The following is a 7,515-nucleotide window of genomic DNA, read 5'->3' as shown; positions in this document are numbered from 1 at the left end:
ACAGGTAATATTCTCTCTTATTCCACTTATGGAACTCACAGAAGACAGTAGACTGAAAAAGAATGTAATATAGAGCTGAGCAGTAGACTAAGTTCAGCCATGGGGTAAGCCCACCTAATTCAGTGAATTTTCAAGACAGTGATGGATTTAGCCATGGGATATTAAATTAATTTATTATATAGCTATTTGTAAGAGTAAACAGGATTTGCAAAACTGCTTTCTTTTAGTTGAGGCATTATTTCTATAGGCGTTCTGTGTGATTAATGTGTAGTTTTATGTTGCCTGGCATGATTGGTTTGATAGTAATCTAAGTCCCAGCAACTATCAGGCTAGGACTAAAGTAAGTGGGAACATCTATCATGTACATTGTCAGAACTACACTTAGTTACCTATTGTGTAAATGTCTAGCTGCATATTTCTAAATGACTTGGTTAGTCAAAAGCAAATTGAAATGCTTAGTCCCATTGTGTATGTTCACATTCAAACGTTCAAGCATTTGTCATTTTAGTCAAACAGTAAAGAAATGATCGGATAAATTGTAAAGAAAAACAGATACCAATTGTGCTGTTTGGTTAACACTTATTAATGAAATTGCTAGGAAACCTGTTATACCAGGTAATAAAGTTTATCCTTTCTTTGTTGTGCTGAACAGCTACTTATTAAATTATCCTAATACAATGAACTGCTAATAGGATACCCTGAAAACCTTTACTGAATCCCAATTTTAAGCCTGTAGAGCAGCAGAATGGCATCTTCTGTAGTATAGAAAAATACTCTGATCCACTGCATAATTTTCTAATTCAACTGTAAAAGCACTTTTAACCACACAGCACATCAGTACTTCAGTACTATTCACATCAGTGTTTGTCCTAGATTTGCTTCAAGTAAAGCTGACCATCAAATAGTTCTCCATGATGCTACTCTTCACTCAGGGCCAACACCAGTGGAAAAATGAGAGTATCATTACTATCTCCTTATAGCCCCTCATCATCGACTGCTTGTTTTTATACAGGTCAAACCATTTTCTGTGAAATGTATGCATTAAGATGGTAATCATTAGGCCAGAAGTTTGCTCTGACTGCTGTTACAGCTTCTGTGGAAGGACTAGATTGAGTAGGACTGAGTGAAAGCTTCAGTATTTGGAGCTTTCTTAATTTTCATGACAATCGAAACTGTATTCTCACTCTGGTCAATAATTTTAAAATCTTTTTGTGGATTTCATGAGAAACAAGTCTGAGGCATAAATCCTATTTTGGAGTTAATGTACATGAAAAAATAAATTCTGAAACTTAAGCACAGGAAAATATTCATATCTGAACTCAGCAAGTAAAAGCAGACTCCAAAAATCCTCTGTGGAGGCATTTCTCTGCCAAGCTCCCTCCTCCTGATGAATGAATAAATGCAGCTGCAGTACTAAACCCTAAACATCAGAATGTATAAATACATCATAAATATCTGCACAGTTGGAAAGGTCTTTGCTCTGGCACTCATTGCTGTGATTCTGTAGTTATCAATATTCCTGCCTCTCAGAAACTCAGTAAAGGCATTATTAGTCTATATCCTTGGCTGACAATACTCACACTGCTTGCTGGGGGCAGGGTTTCAACTTAGTTCCTTGCAAAAGATATCTTTGGTGAGAGGGGTTCACAACTATTCAGAAGTGATAGAACATATAATTTCATGTTCAAGCAGGCCTTAAGGACCCATGAGGAATCCTATTTTATCAACCTAGTCCTAGTAACAGAGGAGACATAAGCACACTTCTGCAGTGTTCTGGAGGCAGTTGTACAAATAAGTTGCTTTAAGCAGTCAAACAAATTCACATACTAGGGTTTTTGTTGTTCCTTGGCTTCTTTTCTGAAGCAGGAAAAGCTCTGAGAAGACCATTCCAATCTCCAAAATTTAGAGATCCCCAAATAGTGACACAGAGAGGCCTTTGGGAAGAAAGGTGGGGATATGAGTATCTAGCACAGGGGGAAAGAGGTTATAAGACAACATTTGGCAACAGTTTCTATTTATTTTAGATGCCTATCCTCTAAATAATTGTAACAATCTCAGGTGTTACCATGAGGTATTAAGTTGCAAATTATGACTTTTTCATGTGTAGATGTAGGCTTGTTTCTGTCCATTCTTTTTGGCCCATGTTTATGCTCTTGATATCAATCTGGTTGCTCCCACTGCACAAGAGTGACACTTGGCCTGATATATGTTTAAATAGAGTCTCTTTTATTTGTTTGGATCTACAAACAGTTTTGGGTAAGAAAATGAAAATTCTATTTTACTTGTATTCAGATTTTTGGAAAATACTTAATTATAATTTTTGATAGAACATTACTTTGCAAGATTAATGCATGGTAATCATAAATTGCAGAATTATAATGGATAAGACATACCCATGCTATACTAATGTTCAGAAATTCCTTGCAAATAATATTTGAAAGGAAGATTGCAAAGAAAGGATATGCAGACCTACGTGATATTATGAAAGATACATGATAGGTATTCTTCAAAGTCTATATGTAAAATAAAAGACAAGTTTTGTAGTGTCATTCTGTCATTCTAGCATTTTCCATTTATTTTTACTTTTTTGGGTTTATTCTAGATAGAAAATGAAACCTAAACAATCTCACATAATGCTGAAATCTTTTTTCTTATTATTTTGGCAGCAGTCTAACTTGACAAGGACTTGACTGTTATTCATTTTTTAAGAACCTAAGTTACTGCTCCAATTTTAGAGGTATTTTATGCTTATGCTGTGTGTCCCCAATATTGAAGATTTAGATTTGAAATGCTAGAAATCCTTTCACTGAAATTGTGTGCATAGCACCATCATAGCAAAACCTGTAGCACTGAAACGTAAGAATATAATGATGACATTACTTGATAGTCATATATCTTTGTTTTGATTTAGAATACTGCTTAAGTTTCAAATATTTAACATTTTTTAGAAGCTCCAAAATAAATAAGAATTTATAAAGGCCTAACATACATGGCACAGAGTATGTGGTCAGGAATTTGGCATACAAACCGTTGTTTGCTTTCACCACTTTGTGATTCAGCAGAGCCCTGGTAGGCAGTAGTGACAAAGCAGTGCAGTATGCTGCCAAAGGAGTCAATGATCTTGGCCACCTTTACACTGTAAATTTTAGTGACATAACTGGAGTGGCAGTGACAGGTCTGATAGAGTATAGTGGAGAGGCCACCTGGTGAGCGTAAGTCAGAGCTTGTACATCCTTGCAGCCTCACCACACAAATTTAATAGCTCAAATCTTGGAAACATCAGAGCTGCATCAGTACAGCATCATACCTCAGCTAAAAAGCCCAACCTCTCTGACTAAGGCTAGACTGACTCGGGTATAGACCTGCACCAGCTCTGATGTGTTTAAACAGGAGCTCTTTCAGTTATTTTGTTTCTGCAAAGAGTTTTGAATAACAAAATGAAAAATTTACTTGTCCTCAAATTTTGGGGAAAAAAAAATAATGCTCATTATACCTGTACAGCTATGGTCTTTAGCAAATGTAGTTGACTAGACTAGAGATGTGTATACATCTTCTTTTGCGTTCTGTAGATATATCTAAAAGAAACACAGACACCCCAATCCAGTTAGCTATGCACTCTGTGTGGTGAATAGACAGCCTGGTATTTTGGAATAGGGAACAGCAATGCCATTCTCTCTCTAGGATACATCTACATTAGGGACTTTACTGGTGTGATTGTGGCTGGACATGTCCTTCTAGTGTAGCTATGCTAATATTAACATTTTTCCATTAAGAATGACAACAGTGACTTCTTTGAAAGCTCTTTGGGGTCTACAGTTGGGAAGTGCTACATGGGAACTTCAAATTATTATTATTCTCCAGTCAAAGGGAAACCATAACACTTCCACTAAATTCTGGCTTCTCTGGAGTTCTGGAGGAAGGTTTAGTTGTGTGAACAATAGGTTAATTTAATAGGAAAGGTTTAATTATTTGATGACATGCAAAAAATAGAATTACAGACTTATACATGCTTTCTAAATGTGACATTCATCGCAGAGCCTCAGGAGTTGTGCGCTGTGGTCTGTAATGGCAGTCCCAAAGGACCAGCATAGTCACCAGTATAGCCAAAGGACAACCCGTTGCTAAGCAACCAATATAAGCATGCTACTCAACATTTATTCATTTGTAAAAGGACATATTCTTTATCTTAGCTGCTGAGTGCACAGAGTTTTCCAGCTGTTTTTCTCATGCTGTGTATATGTGTAAATAGCCAATTTTAACATACGAATGTGCAGTTTAAAGCTCATGTACCAGAAGAGGACATGCAAGCCTGGAAGATTTGAAAAATGGACGCAAGTATTTTAGCACTTTCTGACATCAGCATCCTGAATTTGCCTCTCTGTTTCTGTATTAATCCCACTTGAAAATGATTTGTCTTAATAGTGCACGTGTGGTAGAGCTATCTGCAAAGTTTAACCATTTTTACTGCAGCACCCTCTTTTGAAGAGTGATCTTTTTTTCCACTGGTGTGAGGAAATATCTTCTTATTGACAAACAAAAGCAAAAATTGGACTTCGAGTTTCCAGTCTGAAGATTCCTAATCTCAGATTCTGTAATTATTTCAGAAGAACAGCTAACTAGTTTTTGAGAAAGAGCATTTAATGCAGTAGATCTAATCCTGCTTTCAGTTAGTGCTTGTTCCTGTAGTGAAACAAAACTCTGAAGTTCTGCTAGACTTCTATCCTTGTATTCAGCCCTGATCTGAATAGTCTCTAGCAAAATTATCCCGAAGGAGCTCTTTATCATATTTTCCATTCTAAAAAGAAGCAAATAATCAGATAATGCACAAAGGAAATATGGAAATGTCAGTCGTAATCAAGAATACAGTTTGATTTGTAATTGCCATAATAAATGCATATTTTATTACATCTTAAAGATTCTTGCACTGTACATAGGAGTACTGAGGCAGGTGGGGATGCCACTTAATGTATGTTCCCATTTCCAGGGCCTCAGCTGGAAAGATTTCCCAAGACACATAAATAATTGCTGAAATTGCCAAGCATCCTTGCTATTTAACAGACAAACTTCATTTCCTTTTCATCCCAAATGTAATACTAGAATGGATTTGTCCTAGAAATTTGACCAGGTGCTGAAGAACCAATCAGCTCTTTCTGATATTTCCCATAAGAATGAGTTCCTTTTAGGCATCCTGCACTGGGAAATTCATTCCAATAATTTTTTCCCTTACACTCAAATTTGACTCTTGAAATTACTTGCTAGAAACTCCACCAAAATGTAAATTTAAGTCTACTATTTCTTATTAAGACAAAGGTGTAGTGCAGCAGTTCATAGGCCATGTGAGCATGGGATTCAGATTCTTGTACTGCATGAAAGGAGAAATATATCTGAGCTAGAAATGCAGGAAGAGCCCTGGGAGTTAAGGACTGCCTCAAAGTGGCTGTTGTGACTTCAGCACTCCTTTGATCTGCATTTGCCAAAATGATCTGCAAAAATGATTTCAAAATCCATTTGAAGGATCCAAAATGAGAAGTTCAAAAATGAATTACAGTTCAAATTCACTATAATTTAACAATGAATACTCTTCCCCACAAGAAAGAGTCAGTATTGCTGAAGAAACAGAGAGTACTGGGCTATTTTAACTATTGTAATTATCAGAAAAATCATTTAAAAATTCATGTCAAGCTTAGTCAAATCCAAAATTCACTACACTTTTGATAAATCAAAATTCCCTCCAAAATTAATTATGATACCTTAAAATATTATAAAATGTTGAAATAAAACCTTCTGAAAGGGTGGTCTGGATTTCTCACTTCCTTTTCCACGTGCAGTCCTTACATGGTATGAAGAGATGGCGCAGTGCGCACAAGTAATTCTTCAAGAACATCACCTTTCTCCTGGAATGAAGTCTGTATGCATTTTAGTTCTCTCTGGCAAGCATAGCAAGTATATTCATTGCCTGACCTCTGTATTAGCTTTTATGACCAACTTTGTGGTCTCATCCAAATGCTATAGGATGTAAATTCTGTGGATAGCCAAGGGTGGGTACAGTTCAGAGACTGCTATTTAACACATTTTGCATGTTCCGTAAATGATAAATTGTATCCTTCTGTTGCCCTAGCCATTTTGCATGTAAAAGTTTCCATCTGCTCACAACCTCCCACTTGACAGCCAACAGGCTAATACTATAGTGCTAGATCCTATAATGTAGCTCTCAGATTGGGAGTAAGAGGGTAGATTTGCAGCTTAACCAGGCAGCTTGATCAGAAAGAAACAGGTTTTGATTTTGAAATGGTAATGACTGCTATTTCAGTCCCATGTATTTCATCAGTAAAAATAAATTCCTGGCTGCCTTGCTTTCTTTGGGGAGTGTTATCCAAAAGCTTCTGCTTCCCATTTCTTTTAAAATCTTCATTCAATCTTCAGTGATCGCTGGTTGTAAACAGGCACAATATCAAGCAACCAATCAACCCTGTCACAAGCTGACTTGAAAAATAACCCCAGGTACTGACCACATCAAAAGCAGGGATTTGCTTAATGAATGAACAAGCAGGGAAATATGACAGACTGCAGGTTTTTTTTAATCAAGCCCCAGCAAAATAATGAAGAATTCTTCAAAAAAAAAAAAAAAAAAAAAGAATGAAAGAAAATAGGCCACGTATTTTTCAGGTTGCTTGAAAAATGTTTCACTGAAATTTAAAAAGAACTACAACAGCATTTAGATTTGAAAAATCAGCATTTTTCATTAAAAACAGGTTAATTAAGAAATGGTTAACCAGCAAGCATCATGTGCGGAGCATGAGTTGAGATGAAACTATAGAGCAAATAAATTACAGCCCAAAAAATAAAAAGCAAAAATAAAAGGCAAGGCTATCTTGAGAAATGATGTGCAATACTAAACTGAGTAAAGAGAAAAAAGCGTAGTGTCATAGAAAATCTAAGCTTGCTCCAGTTAAGCTTAATTTAGTATATGGAAACCATGTACCATATTAGGCATATGTGCCACACTAGCATTAATTTACTATGATTCTGAAGGTAATCTGAGCCAGTTGCCTGCCAGATCTTGAGCCAGTTTCAGAGTCTCTGAGCAGCAGTATACACTAGCACTTGTAAATATCCTAAGGAAACCAATAATCAGGGAGAGTAAATGCAGAGAACAGATTTGGACACAGTTCAATATTAAATTTTTTGAAGTAACTTTGAAGAAACTATAAGGAAAGGAAAAGAGTATATGGGAAGGCATAACTTTCTACAAAGGGCGTATTATGTGCTCTCTACAAATTATTTCAGAATCTAAGAAAGAGAAAGAAGGAAGTTCAAATCAGTATGTTTAAAGCATTTAACTCAGTATTACTGAATAATGTTCAGCTGTAAACCAGCTTGCATTTTAGAATCTAGGTAACAAAAAATCCCTTTATATTAGTAATATAAACATACATTTTTTCTCCTTACTCTCGGTCAGATGTAGTTTATGCATTAACATGGACTTTCTACTAGAAGCTTTTGTTCTTTTACAGA

This window comes from Rhea pennata, chromosome 6 (genome assembly GCF_028389875.1).
Source record: "Rhea pennata isolate bPtePen1 chromosome 6, bPtePen1.pri, whole genome shotgun sequence".
Classification (NCBI taxonomy): domain Eukaryota; kingdom Metazoa; phylum Chordata; class Aves; order Rheiformes; family Rheidae; genus Rhea; species Rhea pennata.
Note: the sequence above shows the minus strand (reverse complement) of the source record.